We start from the raw sequence: 17,951 nt of genomic DNA on the forward strand, positions 1-17,951 counted from the left end.
GGCTAGTTTCATTGCAAAAGTAAGGGACTAGGGCACTCTTTGCCCCTTAAAGAAGGGTTTACGGTCCAAGATGTTCTTGGGCCGTAAACTCTTTGATCTTGTTGCTTTCATACGATTTCTAGTGTATTAGACACATATCAAGCTCTATAACACACTTAGATATAAGTACCCACGATTTGGGACGAAAGGCTGAAGATCCGTGAGAGAGAATTTGGCTTTTCACTAGTTGGAAATGTAACAAATGATTAAATATGGCTAAGAACCATATATATATATATATATATATATATATATATATATATATATATATATATATATATATGTATATATATATATATATATATATATATATATATATATATACCTGTGGGGTTTTTGGCAGAAAATATTTTATTTAGGTAGTGAACTCTAATATTATAGAGTTTTGGAATAACAGAGTTGTACAATACCCTAGTGTATCCTCTATCCTGATATCTCTTCAAGTGTAAACCCTGAAATGCTCAAACTTATACTAGAAGTTTGAAAATTTCCTGCAACTGATGTAACTTCTATTGAATTGATATTGTTTGTACAGAATAGAAATTTCGGGTTTTCACATCATCCCCTGTTAGAGGGAATTTCGTCTCGAAACTAGAATTTAGGTAAGGAAGTAGGTATGAATGATCGAGTCATGAGGTGGGAACTTCCTAATCGTTTGGTTCTCGTGCTCATAAGTGAATTTGGGTCCTTGTTTGGTATCCCAATGAACCTTCACTAAAGGGAGGCAGTGCTACTTCATCTGCTTGACCTCTCGGTCGAGGGTCACTACTGTTCTTCTACGAAGGCGAGGATCTCATGAATTTCGATCTCGTCAAGTGGACTAACGAGAGTCCTGACGGAAAGGTACGTTTTCAAGTTCGAGACGTGAAGGATAAAATGTACGTTACTGAGTTCGCGGAGTAGGTCTAGTCTGTGAGATACAAGACTGATTCCGGTAAGAATCTCGAAGGTCCTGCCTATCTTGAAATTAGCTTTCCACGCGTTACGAAGCATATTAAGCCATTCCCAGAGTGGGTTTTCCTAAAGAACTTGGTCTCTCACTTGGAATTTTTAAGGTTTCCTTTTTTGTTTTTTTTGCTTACTTTCCCATTTGAGGGCCACCCTCTGCTGGGTCAGGGTCGTAAGGGTTTCCGTAATTTGCGAGGATTTCTGAATGGACTACGACAGTAAGTCTGCAAGACTAGAATTTGGCGAATTTCTGTCGGTGTATTCGGTGCCGACAAATTCCCAACGACTTTGGATAAATTGACAGAGTACTATAGAATTTCCACATCACGAATAGTGTTTCTTAGGAAATTTGGACTCTTCAATTCCAAAACTCGTGTTCAGAGAACCTTGCGAAAAGTTTCTCCGAGGGTAATGTTTCCATGGGTTCCTTCTTATTACGAGGGTAGATAAGTAAGTCATTACAAGGAGAATGACCATCTGATTTAAGTAAGAATAGCATAACCTACTCATTAAGCTCATGAATATTATGGGCGTATTGGTCCTATCTGAGGGGTATCACTACGGACTCGAAGTGTCCGTATCGAGTTCGAAGGGTAGTCTTCAGGACATCCTTCCGTAATACTTGAAACTGCTGATACTCGGATCTCGGATCATTTCAGAAAGGTAACTCGTTCCTTGCGTTTGCTTAACCGATTCATCTATGCAAGGCAGAGGTAACGATTTCTAATGGGAATCTTGACGGAGTCCTCGATAGTCAAGGTACATATGATGCAATCTGTCAAATACTGGAAGAATAAGACCGGAGCTCTCCAGTGTGAGAAGCTTGGTCTTCCAATTCTCTTGCTGAGTAGTTCGCTAAGTTATCCGGACTGTTCTTGTATCTCCGTAGGTGTTTGGACTGTAGGGCAATCGGTTTACGGGAGTCATACTAGGTTCTAAGTTTGTTCACATGACGATGCGATTACTCGTAGTCTTGGGCAGTTCTCCGTCCTGAAGTTCATATTATAATTCATACATGGCTCAACAATCACAATCTCGTGTATACGAGTCGTATATAATTAAGATTGAAAAGATAGTCGAATAACTGATTTTTCTTCAAGCTCACATCCTATCGAGGTAAAAGAAGTTAAAGTGGAATAATCAATTCTAAACCTGTAGAACCTTGATTATATATCACTCCTATGTATACATTCTTTAGCGACAAATCAACCGTATGGATCTTTGGATTGAACTTGACGTACTATACGAGTGGTACTTTGGGGATTTCTTCGGAAAGGAAAAGAACTATGAGGTACTCCATGCATGAGTACTTCGGTGTTCTGATATGACGGCTTTGCTGGAAAGGAGATTTCGAGGAAAGAGGTGTACGCATGAAGCTGGTTTTGTGCGGATCAAATTGAATCTAGTCATATGGTAATGTCGGAATCATAGGGAAACTTAAAGAAATTAGATTTGAACATAAGGCGTTACAGACGAAACACAACCGTGCAACCATCAACCGAGTTACAGTACCTTATACTTACTATAAGACTATTGTTGCGCACAAGGTATACTACAAAAGACAAGTATACGCAGCACAGGGGTCCCTTAATTGACGGGCTCCCTCAAAAGGTAACACTCGATTCGCACTAAATTAAAATGGTTTATAAGTATGTTACAATGACACGCCTTAATTACTTTTACATGGGTTTGGAGTAGTCTCCCCTGTGACAGTGATCCTTAGAATTCTGTCGTCTGCGCCGGAGTTCTTTGTTATAGGACAATCCTTCTTGAAGTGCCCTATCTCACCGCATTGGTGGCATGACTGGCTAGCACTAGCATTCGTGGTGGGATTGAGGTATTTAGCCAAAGTTACATGGACACGAGTGCCTTCATCATTACTCCACTTTGGAAATTGCCTCCTAAAGAGTTCGGCTTTATCACTACTTTTGTGTGTGGGGTTGGTCCCGATGCCAGGGATTGGAAGAATGGGTCGTGCCGGTGCTCCACAGCTACAAGCATGATGCCCTATGTTTAGGCAATTGCAACATTGCATTTCATGGTAAGCCCCATTATGATGAGAGCTGCACTTGTTACACTTCGGAAGTTTTCCTTCGTATGACCTGGTCGGTACTGGGAATGCAGGGCTGCCACTTGTTGCTGTTGCACTGCTAGTTTTTGGGATTTCTTGTGCTCTTTTTGGGCTTGGCGCTTTCGTTTATTCTTCTCCGTTTTTCAGCTTTGTAGGTCCATGAATGTTATCATTTGATGGTTTCCCGGTTTGTTACTACCATCGGAACTGTCGACTCCTTCTTCGGGCTTGTTTGCATTGACAAAGTTGATGTGTGTAAGGAAAGTTGTCATAGTAGCTGCTACTGCTGCTTGTAACGTAGTTGCGTCGATATGGAGGATAGGGGTTTCGTTGGTCGGCTGATTGTTTCCTAATGACGACATGATTCTGTAACACGAAAGATATGGACTTTGTGAGCGATTTTGGTTGACCCTAGATGTACTTCGATTGCTCAAGTAAAGGGAAGAGTATGTTCTCGAAAGTTTGACCTACATCCCGATGATGCAGTTCTAGTATGGATTGGAAGTATGTTCGCGAAGGTTCGACCTACATCCCTATGATGCAGTCCTAGAATAGAATAGAAGTAAGTTCACTGTATGGTCTCAAGATACTTGTCGTTCAAGCTGAGGTATCGTTGGTTGGTGAATAACATGATCCAACCACTAAAAGAGACTTGGAAATGTCTCCGGACTTAAATTACTATAGTCCAATGTCTTAACTAAAGCATGTTTCAGATATACTCCAAAGGAAAGTATGATGAGAGTACTTGAATAAAGAATGACACATAAGTTAGCCGACTATCAATATCTTTGATATTCATGATGTAAAAATTCGGGAAAAATGACCTTGTAACAAGTCTTACATCATATCCAGAGTAGATAGTCCTTGACAGCATAAAGGCCTAACTAAAGTACTAACAATACAAGATAGTTTCAAAGAAAATGCCACATCGAGCATAGACAGAAAATGATTCCTTTTAACAAGGAAAATAAAGTAAGGCATCTACTATTGGCGACGGTCATCCCTCTGGTGAACTCTCAGTTCAGCCAGTTGGTGTTCCATATCAAGTAGGTGTCTTTCGTATACCCTCTGGCGTACTCGGAGTTCTATGACTTCGGCTCGTGATTCAGCCAGTACTTGTAGTAGGGTTTCATGGGCTCTCTCATATGTTTCACAAGCATCTTTCAGACGAATGGTGTGGAGGGTATGCATTCTTGTGTTGATGACAGCTTCTGTGATCTGATGTAGGGTTGTCCTGCCTTGAATCTAATTTCGAGCCACTTTGTGGACAAAGATTGGCAAGATTTTGTCTGCTAAGCCCCCATTGCTCAAGTCATAAAAGCTTCGGTCACCATTAAATGGCATCGGCTGATCTTGTCATTGGCTCCATGTTTCCAAGTATTCCACCCACTCAGGTGTCGAGCCATGAAAAGTCGGACGAGGGTTAGGAATTGGAAAGGGAGCTGCCTGGGGTAGGTTCTCAACCTCGGGTTCAGAGTTAGAATCGTCCGAAAGGTCTTCATCATGGTGATCATTCAAAGGGATAGGGTGATCGTTCTCTGGTTCTGCTCCAAACCAACCAGCAATGACTTCGTTCGGAAGATACTAGTTACCGTGGGGATGGAGTCCAGCCATGTTATCTATGCGACAATTGGGGTAAGAAAATAATTATTAGACGAACTATCTAGATAATTATTTAGAAAATCTTTATCAATTACATCGCTATCTGTGAAGTGAATACCAGTTATATGTAATCGAAACAGGATAGGCCTTCGAATAAGTGACCTTAACTCCAAAATCACGAAGAATAGGGGTAAAGCAAAATTTTCACAGATTCTAAGTCTATAACATCCTAGTTACATATAGACTTAGTGTATCCACTTAGCAACTATCAACTTAGTAATGAAGATCCCGTTTAGTTCTCAAGTATGAAGTACTTATAAAAACACCAAATACCCCTATAGTATTTTATATTTATGTTCTATTGTTCTCATTGTGGTATTGTTGGTAAGATTTTAGACTTGTTTCAACCACACAACTACACTTAGGCACAAGCTAGTCAAACCCTCGGATAATATAGTTAACCAGACTATATCTTCCCAGTTTTGACCATATGTCTCTAAGTCGACCTATGTTGCCCAACAATCGTAATTTTTTTTATTGTCCTAGTGACACTGATTTTAGTATGAATGCAGACATGTATACTTAATTAAATATTTTATTATTTAAAGTCTAAAGTCTTGGTCAGAGTATTTTAATCCCATTGTATTTATAGTCTGTATATCTTTTATGGGTTGATATACTTAATTCACTATAAACAATGCTCTGATACCAATCTGTCACACCCCAAAACCATGAACGGTGGAAACGTTTTGGGGCGGAGGACGTCATGTATAGTATCACAACAATGAAAAGTAGTAAACAAGCAACAACATCATCCATTGCATTAATACTATAATTTTAATACAAGTGTGCTCTATCAAATTATAGCAGACACTAAAGTATAAATCAAAAATGAAAGATGAGTCTTGAACGAGCACCATGTTCTCTAAACCTTGCATCGGTACATGTCTACTGTTGACCTGAGGATACAAGTTATTTTGAAAACGAGTATTAGCTTTAAAGCTGGTGAGATCATAAGTATTTTAGTGTCTTAATTTGTATGTAAGTATTTGTATGTATATGAACTGTAAGTATTAAAACGTTTTGAACATCCTAGAAAGCCCTATGCTTCCTACTGAGAGTAGCCTTCTACCATGGCATCTAGTATCTAACTGTGTCTATTGTAAGACTGTGTTTTTTCCCAAATCTAACTATCATTAACCAGAAATATAGTATTTACCTTACCGCGCATCGTGTGTATGTTCACGAAGTGAATGTAATGGGAAAATAATAATGTACTGTAGTTTTATAATAAGTGACTACTGTTGTACTAACTACCTTAAACCAATTGGAATTTAAAGTAACATGTGATTGGCCTATATCCTGCTACCGACTTAATAGAAAAACGATGATGTAAGACGCCGTAAGAAATGACATTTGGCACCCGTAGACTTGCAAGTCCCACTATAGCGGGCAACAAGGTGTAGGATAGTCAATCCAGTATAGATCTATACGCAAACTCATATGCTCCCCAATTAAGGAGATTCTGGATACAAAAATGGTCATGGCAGGTAGTTCCATGACCCATCTAATAGCTCACATAACTGAATGTAATGTATATGTAATGTATGCTAGCTGTATTGTATGTTCTCTCTGTATAGTATTGTAATGTATTGAGTACTAGCTGTATTGTGTGTTCTCTCTATCTAGCAAGTAGTGTAATGTTCTATGTGTACTAGTTGTATTGTGTGCTCTCTTTATGTAGCAAGTATTGTAATGTTTTGTGTGTACTAGCTGTATTGTGTGTTCTCTCTTTGTCTAGCCTGTATGTTTGTTTCTCATCACTATATATTATGACTCATGTATGAAATGACTCTTTGTATGATTCATTGTTCTAGTATTAGTATTAGTAAAAACCCTAAACTACGCCTATTGTAGTCTACTAGTAATATAACTTGTACATATGAACATGGGAGTATACCCTTGCTACCCAAGGGTACTGAACTGATTGGAAACTTTTATGTCTCTATATGTATACGTGATATATAACTAATGATTAAATGACTTTCGGACGGATACCTGATATCCACCAGACCACATCCCAACGGTGAAAAGGAAATAGAGCCGGATAGCCTCCCTAACTCTTTTAAACACTACTTATATAACTATACATATACAGGAATGCATTTGATAATATAATAGCACAAATGTTGTTTTGAAAAACCATATGAACTAAACTATTTGGTAACACAGCTAAAGGACTAACAAATCCTTTTGTATGCTACTTATTAATCACATGTGATTGATTTAATAACTAGCATGATTCTACTTGTATCCCCCCCCCATAAAAACATTTAGAACATTGATTAAGGGGTATGAACTCACCTGTAGTGAGTGGTGCGGATGAACTGAAGATGTAGGATTGCTAGGTGTCAAGTGAAGTCTTGAACACACTCTATGATCCTAGTTAACATATAATACCACATATATGTATCAAATTAGTTTTTAGCTACTAATAAACAAAGTCAAGACACCCTAGGACATGTTAAACACCTTTAACAAGTGTTATAAGCCTCATGGATTGCATCTAAGTGTTCTAGGTAAAAGCTAGTGTGTGTAGAGTTCAAGGAAAACTCCCTAATGGAGTTCACAGCCCTAAGGTCATCAGCAAATGAGTTTACGGTCGTAAACTCATGGGTTTACGGCCGTAAGCTCATACTTACTTGAGCATTTGATGTTTTGAGGCTTTACAAGACCCTAAGAAGCATTTCTACTTAATGGCAAAGTCTTTGGAAGATATTAGGGCACCTTTCAACTCCTTTGGTGAGTTCACGGCCCTGGAACCAATTCCCTTAGAGATTACGGCCGTAATCTCTCATGGAAAGGGTGTTTTGGGTGTTTTCAAGCCCCAAAATTAACTAGGAATGAATCTAGGCTAGTGTCCAAGGCTTATGGAGAGTTTAAAGCACACTTTGGTCCTTTTGTTTGGAGTTCATGGTCCAAGAACTTCTTGGGCCGTGAACACCTTACTCTTGGTGTTCTTGGGGTGTTTACTAGTCCTACATACATTAGGATACGAGTCTAGGCTAGTTTCATTGCAAAAGGAAGGGACTAGGGCACTCTTTGCTCCTTAAAGAAGGGTTTACGGTCCAAGATGTTCTTGGGCCGTAAACTCTTTGATCTTGTTGTTTTCATAGGATTTCTAGTGCATTAGACTCATATCAAGCTCTATAGCACACTTAGATAGAAGTACTCACGATTTGGGACGAAAGGCTGAAGATCCGTGAGAGAGAGTTTGGCTTTTCTCTAGTTGGAAATGTAACAAATGATTAAATATGGCTAAGAACCATATATATACCCTTGGGGTTTTTGGCAGAAAATATTTTATTCAGGAAGTGAACTCTAATATTATAGAGTTTTGGAATAACAGAGTTGTACAATACCCGAGTGCATCCTCTATTCTGATATCTCTTTAGGTGTAAACCCTGAAGTGCTCAAACTTATACCAATAGTCTGAAAATTTACTGCAACTGATCTAACTTCTATTGACTTGATATTGTTTGTACATAATAGAAATTTCAGGTTGTCACACATCAGGATGGTCACGCGTTACGAGGACAAGGAATATGTCCTCAACAAGGAGGTAAAAGAAATTGATGAGTCTACTGCTACTCTAGAGGAGATCGATGACTATAGGGCACATGAGAGAGATGCTACCAAGGTGGCATGCATCATGTTGGCCACAATGACAGCTGAACTCCAAAATTCCTATGAGGACTTTTACCCTTTTGTGATGCACATGGACTTGATGGACCGATACCGTCAAAGTGATCGTCAAGAAAGGCATCAAATCATCTCTTCCATGATAACAACCTGAATGAAGGATGGTGAATCCATCATGGGCCACATGTAGAAACTCCAAAGGTTTGTTGACCATTTCCTAAAGTTGAATGTGAACTTCCCTGAGGAGTTGGCTATTGACATCATATTGCACTCCTTACCTACTTGTTATGATCAGTTCCAAATGAACTATCACATGAAAAAGGAGGAGGTCACACTCAACAAGCTTCAAGGACTTTTGAAGACTGCCGAAACTAGTCTCAAAGGTAAATCGATTGTTACTACTCTTACTCCTAACACCGCCCCTATTCTGGAAATCGGGCAAAGTAGAGGGAAGAAGAGGAAGACCCCTTCAAAGGGTACCAAAGGAAAGTCTCTTGATGGCTCCTCTTAAAGTGGAACCAAAGGTGGTTCTGTCACTCCTTCCTCCAACCTAAAGGAAGCTCAATGCTTCTATTTTCTAGAAAAGAGGGACTACAAACAAAACTGCCCCAAGTACCTGCAAGATGTTTAGGATGGGAAGGTCAAACCTACCCATGCAGGTACTTACAATATATTGTATAATAACTCACCGCATACTAATTCTTGGATCCTTGATACATGTTGTGGTATTCATATATGTTCTGATTTGCAGGGCCTAAGAAGAAGTGAGGATGTGGAGCACGGAAAGATAAACTTGATCATGGGGAATAAAAAAGCTTCACTTGTCACCAAGATTAGAGTTTATTCTTTGTTGATAAGTAGTAGGTTAGTGTTAGATTTGAATAAGTGTTGTTACTCATCCGAAATGGCGAGAAATATTATTTCTTTTCATGGTTTGTACAAACAAGGATTTACTTTTTCATTTGATAATGAATGTGGTGGTATTAATGCTTTTTATAATAATGTTTTTTATTTTAAAAACATTACCTTGTGATGGTGTATATGAAATTGTGTCGGTTGTAGATAGCTTAGGAAATAATGTATTTCATATCGATTCTTCCACTAGCTTGGATAAAGAATCCTTGTGGCATTTTCATCTTGGACATGTTAACAACAAGCGCATAGGCCAACTCCAGAAGAATGGAGTCTTGGAGTCATTTGACTTAAGGTCAGATGATAGTTGCGAGACTTGTTTGCTTGGAAAAATAACAAACTCACCCTTCACTGGTACTTGTGCTAGGGGTGAAGGTTTGTTGGACCTCATACACACAGATGTGTGTGGACCCTTCAGAACCACCACTAGGGATGCTAATCGCTTCTATGTGACTTTTACCCGATGACTACAGTAGATATATTTATGTCTACTTAATCAAGCATAAGTCAGAGACATTTGAAAAGTTCAAAGAGTTTAAACAGGAAGTGTAGAATAAGCAGGGCAGGAACATTAAGATTCTCCGATCCGATCGAGGAGGAGAGTATCTTAGTACCGAGTTCATTCACTATCTTAAGGAATGTGGAATTGTTTCACAATTGAACACCACAGCTTAATGGTGTGTCTAAGAGGTGCAATCGAACCTTGTTGGACATGGTTCGTTCCATGATGAGTCGAGCTTCGTTGCCAATCTCAATTTGAGGGTATGCCTTAGAGACTACCGCCCATATCCTAAATCTAGTCCCCACCAAGAAGGTTGCCAAAACATCTCACGAGATGTGGACTGGGAAACTTCCCAATTTAGACCACATCAAGCTTTAGGCTTGCGAGGCTTTCGTGAGATGTGAGACTCATAGTGAGCGGTCTATTTTCATTGGCTACGTACATAAATCCTTTGGTTACCTCTTCTACAGACCCAGTAAGAATGTGGTCTTTGTGGCAAGAAGAGGGGTCTTGAGAGAGAGAGAGAGAGAGAGAGAGAGTTTATAATCCAAAGAAACAGTGGGAGATAAATTGACCTTGAAGAACTTCAAGAGTCAAGTGGTGAAGGAAACTCAAACCCTAGCAATATACCTAAGGAGGAAACTCTTGTTCATGAGTCCGTACCTCTGAGGCATTCCACAAGAGTTAGGAATCCACCTGAGCATTACTTTGGTTTTCATATTACTATGGAAGGTGATGCATTTATCAGTGTACTAGTGATAATACACTGGTAAATTTGGATGAGCCTAAAGCCTTTAAGGAATCCATGGCAGGCCCTGAGTCTGCTAAATGGAAAGAGGTCATAGACAACGAGATTCGATCCAAGTATGACAATCAAGTTTGGAACTTGGTTGGCAATGTACCGGGTCGCAAGACAGTCGGGTGCAAGTGCATCGTCAAGAAGATGACCAACATGGATGGGAATGTACACGCTTATAAAGCACGACTAGTTGTGAAGGGTTTTAGTAAAACTCCGGGAGTTGACGATGAAGAGACCTTCTCACCAGTAGCGAAGATTAAATCTATTAGGGTTATGCTAGCCATAGCTGCATTTCATGATTATGAAATATGGAAAATGGATGGCAAAACCGCTTTCCTTGATGGAAAGTTGGCTGAGGATGTTTCCATGAGTCAGCCAGAGGGTTTTGTCGATGCAAAGGACCCTAATAGAGTGTGTCAGCTTTAGAAATCCATCTATGGATTGAAATAAGTATCTCACAGATATAATCTTTGTTTCGATTAGAAATTCAAAGACTTTGGTTTTTTGAGGAGCGAGGATGAGTCCTGTTTATATGTTAAGGCTAGTGGGAGTATAGTTAGCTTTTTGGTATTGTATAGGGATGACATACTAGTCATAGGAAATGACATTCCAATATTGCTGGAAGTTAAATCCTATCTTGGGAAGTGTTTCTCTATGAAGGACCTTGGAGAAGTTGCCTATATCCTAGGGATAAGGATATTGAGAGACATAAGTAAGAGACTAATTGGACCTAGTCAAAGTACCTACTTGGATAAGGTGCTAAAAAGGTTCAGCATGCAGGATTCGAAGAAAGGTAACTTACCAATCCAGAGTAATGCCAAACTGAGTAAGTCATAGAGCCTGAGTACAAAGGCTGAGATAGCTGAGATGATTCGAGTACCATATGCTTCCACTATAGGCTCGATCATGTGTGTTATGACTTGTACACGCCCTAATGTGGCCTTTGATTTAAGCATGCTCAATAGATATAAAGGGAATCCGGGCAACGCTTACTACACTGCGGTGAAGAATATTCTCAAGTACCTACGGAGGACTAGGGACTGGGTTCTTACCCTTGGTGGGGGTGATGACTTGAGAGTTCTAGGGTATAATGACGCGAACTTCCAGACTGATAGGGATAATTTCCACTCTCAGTCGGGCTGGGTCTTTACCTTAAACGGAGGAGCAAATACTTGGAAAAGTTCCAAGTAGGAAACAGTAGCTGATTCACCTTGCGAATCAGAGTATATAGTAGCAAGCGAGGCGGAAAAGGAGGCAATATGGCTAAAGAACTTCATTGAAGACTTTGGAGTTGTACCAGCTATTAAGGAGCCTATGGAGATTTTCTATGATAATGAGAGTGCAGTTGCCTTAGCTAAGGAACCAAGGGATCACGGTAGATCCAGGTACATCGAAAGAAAATACCACTTCATTAGACATTGAATAGAAGAAGGACTCATCGTGGCAAAGAGGGTATCATTAGATGAGAACCTAACAAATTCCCTTACGAAGGGACTGTGTAGGGTTAAGCATTTGTAGCATGTGAGGCATATCGGGCTGAAGGATGATATTATTTTTACAGATTAGATAGCTATTTCTGAAACTTGTAAAATGTAATTGACATTTGATGATTAAATAAAAGTTGTTGTTTATATATAAGTAAGGTGTTGCTATCTTCTGTCAATTGTTTGCTATTGTTTCAATTTTGCATGTTTTGACCTCCAGAATAATTACTTTATTCAAACTCTCCACTGTCAGTCATATGTTGGAAGTAGGTATGAATCAAGACTATCATGAATTGGGCTTGTAGATGTCTAAGGTGTTAGACATAGTAAAAGTTGCTACAACATTCATGAGTGCTCAGAAGTTCTAAGTATTGGATTTAACCCACGCTTACTTGTATCACTTCATGGAATTTATCTTGAGTGATCGTGAGATGGTAATATCATTTAAGTCTTCAAACCTTCAGATATGAGTTGTTGATTATGAGTAGGTTGTACATTGATTGCATGATGACGCATCAGTAACTTGATGTTATAAAACATGCTTTAGTGTATGATTCAACAAGTAGTTAGTCCTTGGAGGATTAAAGGCGATCTCTGGGCCCCTCGGTGATTTTGTTTTGACCTATGTGTCGGGCCCGGTCAGAACCAAATTGATGGGTTCAGTTTAGTTCTATGTCAAAAAAATCGGAAATCGGGAAACAAACTGCTTGACAATAAGTAAGACATTGTTCCATGTATTTGTCCGGCTCATATCTAGAACAGAGGATTATATGATCACTTATCTTAAATGGCGCATCATCCTAGTTCCGTGTGACTTTGAAAGAGCAACAATTCATGGTCGGATCCTGAAGTCATACCTGTAACTATAGTTATTAGACTTATCCAAGTGGGAGACTATTGGATAAGGTGTCTACGTCTATAACTATATTTAGTATGTACTTGACCCGGCTTGGCATGATCCATTTGGGTTGCATGGTATCTCAACAATTGGATAGACAAAACGAGAATAAGGACACTTATGATTTGTTAATATATTCTAATATATTAATATGAAAACATATTATTTAATTAGTATTGATCCAGAATTAATTTCAAATTAATTTTATGATCAAAAGAGACTAATTAAATATATGGGGATCGATTATGTAAATCTTTCATTCTAATGTTGTGGGATTATTGTGACAACCCGAAATCTTCATTCGGTAAAACCCTAAAGCCAATCATGTCAAAGTATAAGTCAAGCTCACTTTTATTTGTTTTTAGAAAATTTAAAGTTTGTTTAATTATTTTAATAATTAATCCTTAAACGAACAGGTGAAAGGAAATGCAGTCTTGGATCTTGAAATTTCAAAACCGCGAACACCATTTAGCTTAGAAGTTCACGACCAAACTTTCATGTTTGGGCCGTAGACTCCCTTAAAAACTATAAACTCATGCCTTAAGCATGATTTTACTCCCCAAAGTGTCTCATTCCTTTCTTGCAAACTCAAGAGTAAACTCCAAAACACTCTCAACTATCATCCCGGTTTTTGCCCGATTTCCCGAAAACATAAGTATTTCTCGACTTGATGAGTTGATATATCATAACAACTAGTGATTATACATCTTTTCATCCATCCATTTTTATGTTTTGATTAGATTTCCAAAACACCAAGAACACACACTAGTGTTCTTGGACTTTTAGTTCATTTCAAGCTACCACAAAGTAAGTACTTCTATCCTAGAGTCTTTTAAATCTTTCTATACATCATTACATCAAGGAAATGTCCCAAGAACACCAAGAACAAGGTGTTCACGGTTTTGGGAGGCTCCCTAAAACGTAAAAACCAAGTAAGGTGCCAAAGGGTGCCTTAGGATGCCTAGATGCTTCACGATGCCTTAGGGACTTTTCTAGATCCTTCCTTGATGAGTTTATCACACAAAAAGCACAAAAAAAAAACTCAGTTATATGTGTTTATGGTTTGGGGATCTCCCATAACCGTAAACACCACTTAGAGTGTACAAAGGGCCAATATTTATTCCTTATGCCTAGAATCTAACCTACACTATTACCTTGATGAGCTAAGGACTTGAAAACATCCAAATACCATAAAACATATGAGCTTAAGGTATTAAACTCAAAGGAAAATGGTTTAGGGACCGTAAACTCCAATTAGGAGTGAAATGGTGCCCTAGTAACTTCCATGGTCGCATACATCAAGTAGAAAAGCTTCTAGGGACTCTTAAAGCTTCAAACATCAAATGGTTAACAAGTGGGTGAGCTTACGACTGTAAACCCAAGGGTTTACGACCGTAAACCCTTTTGGTTATGACCACAAAACTGTAAACTCCCTAATGGAGTTTTCCTTGAACCCCAAACACACTAGCCTTTCCCTACAACACTTAGATGCAATCCTTGGGACTTATAACACTTGTATAAGATGTTTAACATGCCCTAGGGTGTCTTGACTTTGTTTATTAGTTGTTGAAAGACTAATTGGATACATATATGTGATGATATATGTTAACTAGGATCATAGAGTGTGTTCAAGACTTCACTTGACACCTAGCAATCCTACATCTTCAGTTCATCCGTACCACTCACTACAGGTGAGTTCATACCCCTTAATCAATGTTTTAAATGTTTTTAAATGCTTTTATGGGGGGATACAAGTAGAATAATGCTAGTTATTAAATCAATCACATGTGATTAATAAGCAGCATTCAAATGATTTACTACTCATTAGCTGTTTTACCAATCAATTTTCTTCAGATGATTTTCATAAACGTCTTTTATGTTTAAAACTCCTTATTAAACTGTTCAGTATACACCATATGTTTCATTTCAAACTCAGTTACAATTGTGTTTCAAACAAATGTTTCTTTATACTTAAACTGTTTTGTCAAACAAATACTTTCAACCCGTTTTATAGGTTGACATCAAGTCGATCTTTTCTTAGATACTAATCATGTTCAAAGGTGTTACAAAACTTATTTTATGCTTTTATATTGTCAATTGCATGCCTATGTATGGATAGTTATATAAGAAATGTTTAAAGGACTTAGGAAGGCTAGCCGCTTTATTTCCTTTTCCCCGTTGGGATGTCGTCTGGTAAGGTACCCGTTGGGATGTGGTCTGGTCAGTTCAATACCCTTGGGTAGCAAGGGTATACTTCCATGTTCATACGTACTAGTTATATTACTAGTAAGCTACCATATGGGTAGTTTAGGAAGATACTAATACGTTTACTAGAATGCGGAAATCATACCATGAGTCAGTTCATTCATGAGTCTATACATGCTAGATAGAGAGAGAACACACATTACAGCTAGTACACACAGTACATTACCATCATTTTACATAGATACGTTTACATAGTTACGTTTACATGATTACGCTTACATGAGTACGTTTACATAGATACGTTTACATGAGTGCGTTTACATATATGATAATAGGACAGACATCACTAGGTGCTATAGCATGGAACGATTTCAGGATCTAACTATACCAATGAATCACAATGCATTGTGATAGTTATATTGGGTATACATGATCATAGTAATGTGGATGTTCACGGCTTGCAATCATGCAGGGGTCTGGTATGGGTCCCAAAATCTCTTTGACATGGGAACGTCTAGCCTGGGATCTAGCCATCACATTATGCCTTATCCCTCAAATAAGGCAATATTATTACAAAAGTAGTCACTTACTACAAATACTACAGTACTTACGAGAATACGATAGGTTAAAGGTAGTTAGTACGGCTGTAGTTATTTGATACTACACCATAATACTATTTCATTTTCCCATTACATTCACTTCGTGAACATTCACACGATGCACGGTAATGTATATGCTATATTTTGATTAATGATAGTTGGATTTGGGCAAATACACACTCTTACAAGAGACACACACACAGATACTAGATGCCTTGGTAGAAGGATACTTTTAGTAGGAAACATATGGTTTTCTAGGATGTTCAAAACATTTTCATACTTACAGTTCATATGCATACAAATACTCACATTTCATATACGTACAAATACTTACATACAAATTAAGACACTAAAATACTTATGATCTCACCAGCTATAAAGCTGATACTCTCTTTGAAAATAACTTGTATCCGCAGGTCAACAATAGACAGGTACCGAGGCAAGGTTTAGAGAAGATGGTGCTCTTTCAAGACTCATCTTTCATTTTTTGATTTATACTTTAGTGTCTATTATAATTTGATAGAACACACTTGTATTAAAATTGTATTATTAATGCAATAGATGATGTTGTTGCTTGTTTACAACTTTTCATTGTTGTGATACTGTACATGACGTCCTCCACCCCAGAACGTTTCCGCCGTTCATGGTTTTGGGGTGTGATAGATTGGTATTAGAGCATTGTTTATATTGAATTAAGTATATCAACCCATAAAAGATATACAGACTATAAATACAATGGGATTAAAATACTGTGACCAAGAGTTTATACTTTAAATAATAAAATCTTTAATTATGTATACGTGTCTGCATTCATACTAAAATCAGTGTCACTAGGACAGTAAAAAAATTACGATTGCTGGGCAACACAGGTGGACTTTGAGACATATGGTCAAAACCGGGAAGATATAATCTGATCAACTATATTATCCGAGGGTTGACTAGCTTGTGCCTAAGTTTCGTTGTGTGGTTGTAACAAGTCTAAAATCTTACCAACAATACCACAATGAGAACAATAGAACATTAACCTAAATACTATAGGGGTATTTGTTGTTATTATAACTAATTTGATAGTTGCTAAGTGGATACACTAAGGCTATATGTAACTAGGATGTTATAGACATAGAATCTGTGAAAATTTTGCTTTACCGCTATTCTTCGTGAATTTGGAGTTAAGGTCACTTATTCGAAGGTATATCCTGTTTCGATTACATATAACTGGTATGCACTTCACAAATACTGACATAACTAATGAATATTTTCTAAATAATTATCTAGATAGTTCGTCTAATAATTATTTTCTTACCCCAATTCTCGCGTAGATAATATGGATGGACTCCATCCCCACGGCAATCAGTACCTTCCGAATGAAGTCATTGTTGGATAGTTTGGAGAAGAACCAGAGAATGATCATACTATCCCTCTGAATGATCACCATGATGAAGACCTTTCGGATGGTGCTAACTCCGAACCCGAGGTTGAGAACCTACCCCAGGCAGCTCCCTTTCCAAATCATAACCCTCGTTCGGCTTTTCATGGCCCGACGCCTCCGTAGGTAGAATGCTTGGAAACATGGAGCCAAGGACAAGATCAGCCCACACCATTTAATGGTAACCGAAGCTTTTGTGACCTGAGCAATGGGGGCTCAGCAGACAGAATCTTGCCAATCCTGGTCTGCAGAGTGGCTCAAAATGAGATTCAAGGCAGGACAGCCCTACATCAGATCATAGAAGTTGTCGCAAATGCGAGAATGCATACCCTCCGCACCATTCGCCTGGAAGATTACCGTGAGAGATCTGGAGAGACAGTGAAACCCTGCTGCAAGCACTGGCTGAATCACGAGCCGAAGTCATAGAACTCCGAGTACGCCAAAGGGTGTACGAAAGACACCTACTTGATGTGGAATGCCAAGTGGCTGAACTGAGAGTTCACCAAAGGATAACCGTCGCCAGTAGTAGATTCTCTACTTTATTCTCCTTGTTAAAAGGAATTGTTTTTCTGTCTACGCCCGATGTGGCATTTTCTATTAAACTATCTTGTACTGTAAGTACTTTTTGTTAGGTCTTTATGTTGTCAAGGAATATCTTCTCTGGATATGATGTAAGACCTTTTACAAGGTCATTTTCCCAAACTTTTACGTCATAAATATCAAAGATATTGACAGTCGGCTAACTTCTGTGTCATTCTTTATTC

The sequence above is a fragment of the Lactuca serriola genome, chromosome 4 (genome assembly GCF_051521515.1).
Source record: "Lactuca serriola cultivar US96UC23 chromosome 4, Lser_US96UC23_V15, whole genome shotgun sequence".
Taxonomy (NCBI): domain Eukaryota; kingdom Viridiplantae; phylum Streptophyta; class Magnoliopsida; order Asterales; family Asteraceae; genus Lactuca; species Lactuca serriola.